General features: G+C 36.1%; 2 non-coding genes across 2 annotated transcripts; one reads left to right on the top strand and one right to left on the bottom strand.

Annotated features, from left to right (window-relative positions):
• Positions 1-2367: 2367 nt before the first annotated feature.
• TRNAC-GCA (transfer RNA cysteine (anticodon GCA)) lies at positions 2368-2439 on the bottom strand. Its single transcript has one exon. It is a non-coding gene; the product is annotated as a tRNA-Cys (tRNA).
• A 3204-nt stretch (positions 2440-5643) lies between these two features.
• On the top strand, positions 5644-5715 carry TRNAC-GCA (transfer RNA cysteine (anticodon GCA)). The gene has a single exon. It is a non-coding gene; the product is annotated as a tRNA-Cys (tRNA).
• The last annotated feature ends 667 nt before the right edge of the window (positions 5716-6382 follow it).

Raw genomic sequence — 6382 nt, forward strand, 5'->3', positions numbered from 1 at the left:
GATGCTGCGAATTTTCAATTAGTCAACCAAATTCCAAAACGTCAATGATAACAAAAAAATTATTATTGAATTTTTTTACTTACTAATTCATTTGCAATAAACGGAATCCGTTTTATGTGAATTCCGCAAAACATAAACTAACTTACATATATAAAATTGGAAAAGGCATAATAAAAGTGAATTGATAGTTCAAAGACAAAAATTCTTGGCAATGATGTCGCTTGATTATTTCGTTTTCATTTAAACATAAGGAAGGGTATATGCATAAATCTGTATTGTTAAACTTTTTTTAAAATCTGTGTTGTTGTTGGAGTCTCTTTCTGCTTCTCCAACTGTACCTTTTGAAGCAGATTAAAAAAAAGTTGTCGATCAATAAGAGTCCTGTTAAAAGTTCCAATGTTGAATCGTCGTCTTCATCATTACAGAATATAGACGAATGCAAAGGTTAAGCCTTCTCCCGGAGATATATGGGGGATATACCATTATCGCCACGCTTGACAGGCAGGTCAGCGATCGCAGTTTGATGTTTGGTGTTATGGTAGACTGTTGTCCATCATAAAGAATTAAGAAAGTAAAATAAATGTGTAAATAAAGATAAATTAAATGTAAGATAAAATTAAAGAATAAAAATAAATAAAATGTACCTAGCTACCTTAGAGTAAGAAGATGATAGAAGAAAGAAAGTATAAAAGAGCAAAACGAAAGATATTGTGAAGGACAAAAGTAAAGAATGAAAGATATTGTGACGCGTGAAAGAGAGTGATAAATAAAGAAAAGACTGAAAAAAAAATTATTGAATAATAAAGTCCCTAATCTCAAAAAGTTAGGGGTGCGAGAGGCCCCCAATAGCAACATAAAAAAAGACTGTTGTCCATCATCTGGAAACTTACTGATGAGTAGTGGCATACCTATATAATTAATGCACAGAGTGTGAATTGAACCCGCGACCTATGATCGCTAATCTCTATCGCTGGGCCACCACCGCTCAACGTGTTATTGTGTTCCAATTTTAAATAAGTTTTATTTTTTATCTCTAAATGTTTTTAATATTTAGCGTTTTAAAATATTGTCTATACAAGATGTAATGCATCTATATATGATTAAATCCATTTACGTTTATCACAAGGTACCAAAATACGTCTAGACAGCGTTACTACAAATAAATTGTGAGGTTATATTGAGTCAGATATCACGTCATCACGTGGGCGAAAAGCCAGTAATCAGTGACATCAACTTCAGTCCGTACACTCAGCGTTAGAAAGGATCAGAGAATTAAAAAAAAAAACTAACGATGACATTCCGTAAAAAAAAAAGTTCTCGTGCAACCCTAACTGGCCCAAAGGGCCCGCTTGACCCATCGATTAAGTTTTTGCCACACGCGCGCTCCCAAATAAAATCATAAATTTCAATATGGCCGACGATGGCAAAAAATCACACTACATCATCCTACCGTACGGGGCGAGGCTTATTTATGACTACATCTCGCGGGCAGTTTTGACTCCAGTATTACATTGTTGGGTCAAAAGCTCGATGCTTTGGCTAAATAATGATTTCTATATTATTTACTAAATATTTTTTTTACCACCTAGTATCAATAGGTTCTCGAATAGTGATCACAAGTCGGTAAATGCGGTGTGGGTTGACAGCTAGGTGAACCAACAACATATTCATGGTTTGGAGAAGGTCCTTGATCCTTACCAGTCCTCCAAACAGTCGGATTAGTCTTTTACAGATACAGCCTTCAACACCTTTTTCGATTCCGTTTATATATCTCCAAAACGGCGTCCTCGCATTGTTTCTTTTAGTTTACTGAATAACCAGAAGTTGTACGGGGCTAAATCAGGTGAACACAGTGCTTGCGGAATAATATGAGTCGAGTTTTTGGCAAAAAAAAGTCGCGAAGAACCAATGCAATATGAGTCGAGTTTTTGGCAATAAAGTCGCGAAGGACCAATGTAATATGACGTCGAGACTCGGCGCGTTCGAGACAAAACATTTTTCAAACAGACGCTTGGCAAATGTTATAGACAGTCTTACCAACCTAGGAAAATTACCTGCCTTCCTAATGTCCGAGAGTTTTAAATGAGAATTTCACCATAGTTTTTAATCACAGTATATAAAACGAGTCCGACTTTGTTGTTAGATCTCAGATAAAGGCGCATTTAAAACACTTGTTGTTGAAGAATGCCATTAAAAGGGAGTTCAATATGATTATAGGCTCTATCAATTTAAGCTCTTTCGACATTCTTCACATTACTTATACAAGTGGAAACTGTAAGTAAAGATTTAAAGAATATAGCATTTCGAAAAAGTACTATAAAAATAGTTAATAAATTACAAAAGTTTTATCGAACAAAACATTTCACTAGGGGACACCCGGGTTTGAACAGGGGACCTCTCGATCTGCAGTCGAATGCTCTACCACTGAGCTATATCCCCGCGATATCAAATTTATTGTATTGAGGCTTTTAATTCAAAGTTACATCAACTTTACATCGCCCACTTCTTCAAGATTGCGTAATGTTTACGTTAAATAGGTTACTAACTTCAAGTATAAAGTCTTGCTATCTATAAAACAGAGCGTTGAGTATGTATATATATATATATATATATATATATATATATATATATATATATATATAGAGAGAGAGAGAGAGAGAGCTGAAAGTCTTTTATTTGAAGACAATACTTATTTACTATAAATTAGTTTGATTAAATGTTCAATACTCTACCTTAACTGTCTTATCATTAGTATAAGAAACCATATGCCTATAATAGAATATTATATTTAATACACTTTTTTAACAAACTCTCACTGCTACCCAAGTGGCATTTGCAGATTCCGCCGGGTGTTTGAAATTGTAGGTATAGTACACTTAACTTAAAACCTCTTTTAAGGTAACTCAAGTCCACGAAGCCTCGGCTCGGATCATACAACCATTTTACCGGATTGGAAGGCAGCTGAACTGAAGGCTTTTATATCTAATAGATTCAGGCGTTACCTTGCGGAAGTCCATCCTAAATAAGAAAGGGACAAATATATAGCTACTTCCGCTATGCAGCAGTAGTCGTGCAATCACGTGCACCGCCCGCCAGCCTGATAAATGCGATTTCTCCGAGGATGCCCCGTGGAGGGGTGAAACACGTGTAGAGTAATTTAACGATGGTAGTTGTGTAATTCGCAGTGTTTGCCGCATGCGCATTTATCAGCGAGCTGGTGGTGCACTTCATTGCACGACTACTACTGCATAGCGGAAATAGCTATATATTATTCCCTTTCTTACTCTGAAGACTTTAATAAAGAGAAAGGGCCCCCACCGAGGGGACCTTGGGCTGGCACTATAATACCCGCTTAGCATTTCAACACAAGAGCGCCCAAGTGGGCTTCACCTCAGCTTGGCTCCGGAAGCATTAGCGTTGAAAGAAGAAGTTGCGAAGAAACTCAAGCAACGCTAGTATGATCAGGAGTCGGCGTCTCCCATTAATAAGGTATCCACCTAGTTATTCATTTAAATAGGGTAAAAGAAAACCGCGTCCATCCGATCTTATATAGTCTATATCTATATGCAAAGATCCTTCTACTGAAATGAATATAACATATCAATTTACTTAATAAAAAGCAGTGGTTGTCCCTGCGATGAAGGAATGAGACAAGCGATAGTAGGTCACGTGTTCGATTTCCTTTATGCAGCCTTATATGCCTGTGCTCAAAAATAAATTTCTAGAGGATGGGCAGCAGCGTACCATAATACCACATTGCAATCGCCAACCAGCCTGCCAAGCATGGCGATTATGATATATCCCCCCATATATATCTTTGAAGAAGGCAGAGTTTAATTTATTAAGATTTGGAACTTTGTTGACTGTACCTGCATGTTTGTAAAACTTTGCGAAGTCCTGTACATTAGAATAAGTTTGAGATGTAAAAGGCAGCGTCTTCAATTTCCAGGATCTCTATTAATAATCGAAGCTAAATATTGTTTTAATTGCGGGTTTGGTTTGAAACCGTCTATTAAGTGGTTGCAATCTACCAGAATAAAGCGGGATTTTTTTGGCAAACACCCCTTGTTCCGTGGGAGGTTGGGGCGTTGGCACACCCACGCGAATAAATTCCATCTTATATCGCTAATGACGGCATTTATTGAAGGCGATTATTAAATATTTTGTTATAAATCGTGCGATGTTGAGAGTCGAATGTTAATGGATTTTTATTAATATAAAATAAAAAACTTCAAAATTGATTTAGTTTAGTATCTCCATTAGCAAAATATAACTTTAATGTCTGATCTATACTCTTCCAAGAACGGGCATCATTACTATCATTTTATGCGTAAGACTTCCACAACTGGACATAGGCTTTCCGCCTAGATATTCAATAGTCTAGTTTAGTGATTCTCAAAGTGGTCTATATTGACCCCTAGGGGTCTATGACAACCTGCAAGGGGCCTACGTCAGCGAAAAAAAAATTGGGGGTCCATGAAATGAAAATGGGGGTCCACGAAAATGGATCTTAACACATACACTGATAGTGCCTATTTACTTACATCATACCATGTTATAATATCAAAACGTTTACATTATTTATAAAAGTACCTATTAAGAAAAAAAGAAACAGACTGGACATCATTAGCCCAGGAGATTTAAGATTAACCCTTACAAAATTGACGCCAAATGTTGATAATTTATTATTAAAGCATCAGGTTCATCCTTGTCACTAAAAATATTGATTTATTGCTTATGTTATTTTATTTATAGTTTATTTTATGAGTAGTTTTAATTTAAATTCAATTAATAAATGTATAAATTGACATGTGTTTTTACTTTAAGTTTTTAACAATAAACTTCACTACAGTTAGAAATTTACAGGAAATCAATATCAGGTAAGTAGGGGGTCTAGCCAACACGGAAAAACATGGCAAGGGGTCTACTACACAAAAAAGTTTGGGGAACTCTGGTCTAGTTGAAAGGAGCCTGAGTCAAACGCATAAGCTGATAGAAGACCACATCCAGTGAACATTACTTTCAGAACCATTACATCATCAGATTTACTGCATTAAGTGTTAATTAATTGCGTATATTAATGTCTATGAAAGATCTATGTACGTAGTTTCGCTGCGGTACCGAGAGAAGATTTCTCGTCTGAAATGGCAATGATTGAGACGCGTCGCAAGTGCAACCGGTGGCAGCCGAAAGGTTCTCGAGTGGCAGACAAGAGCCGGTACACGCGGCGTGGGCAAGCCCTCCACTAGACGGACAAGAGGACCGATCATCGTGGCGGTTTTTGGTGGAGACCTATGCCCATCAGTGGGCGACCATCAGCTGAAATAGATGAAGTATTAATATTTTATATCAATACTATAATAATTATTGTTAAATATATGACAGTGTACATTTTTATTAAACTCCTCTTAGCAGATTTATAATGTTGAAATAATCGTCGATATAAAATTGCATGTAAGTACCGATTTAAATAAAGAACGAATTTTAATTTTAATTTGAAGCTAAATTCGGATATAGATGACTTTATAGTTGAAGTTAGTTACTTATTTATAATGTAAACATTACGCAATATTGAATACGTGGGTGATGTAAAGTTGGTATAATTTTGAATAAAAAGCCTCGATACAATAGACTTGATATCGCGGGGATATAGCTCAGTGGTAGAGCATTCGACTGCAGATCGAGAGGTCCCCGGTTCAAACCCGGGTGTCCCCTTAATTACTTTTTACTAATTATAATGTAATTATTTAAAACATATTTTTAAAATAATTATCGCACGACTATCTAAACGCAAAATGGGATATCATTCAGCTATGCATCCAACTACACACGATAATTGCCTGTCTTGTATAAAGCGATCAGTTTTAAATAGGTTACATTACTTTTTTATTAAAGTGCAATGAGTAAACGATAATTATTTAAACATGTAGTAATATAAATTTGTAAATAATATTTGAACTATATTATATTTACATTATTTGTTGTTTTTTAAACCATTGATTTATGGATAGCTTGCGCAATATATTAATTGGCTGCAAAATGTATTAACCTCTTTAAAGCAAGCACACACAAGTAATTCAAAGTAAATTAAAATTGATAAATGCAATTGTAATTCATTCATTCATGTTAGCTGACAAATACCCTCCTCAGGCATAGTTCCCCTAGAAATCGCCTCAATGACCGGCTGCCCGCGGTCTGCAACCTAACTCGTGGTCATCATCCGAGAACCTTTCATCACCAACGGCTGTTGGCTGTAAGAGCGATCTTCCCCGCCCACCTTCAGACGAGCAATTCTTCGAGCTACGTCGGTTACGTTCATCTTAAGTAAGAAAGAGACTAATATATAGCTACTTCCGCTATGCAGCAGTAGTCGTGCAATGAA

This window comes from Battus philenor, unplaced genomic scaffold (assembly GCF_028537555.1).
Source record: "Battus philenor isolate CCGP_79_NKW_IND1 unplaced genomic scaffold, ilBatPhil1.0.hap1 SCAF_10, whole genome shotgun sequence".
Lineage (NCBI taxonomy): Eukaryota > Metazoa > Arthropoda > Insecta > Lepidoptera > Papilionidae > Battus > Battus philenor.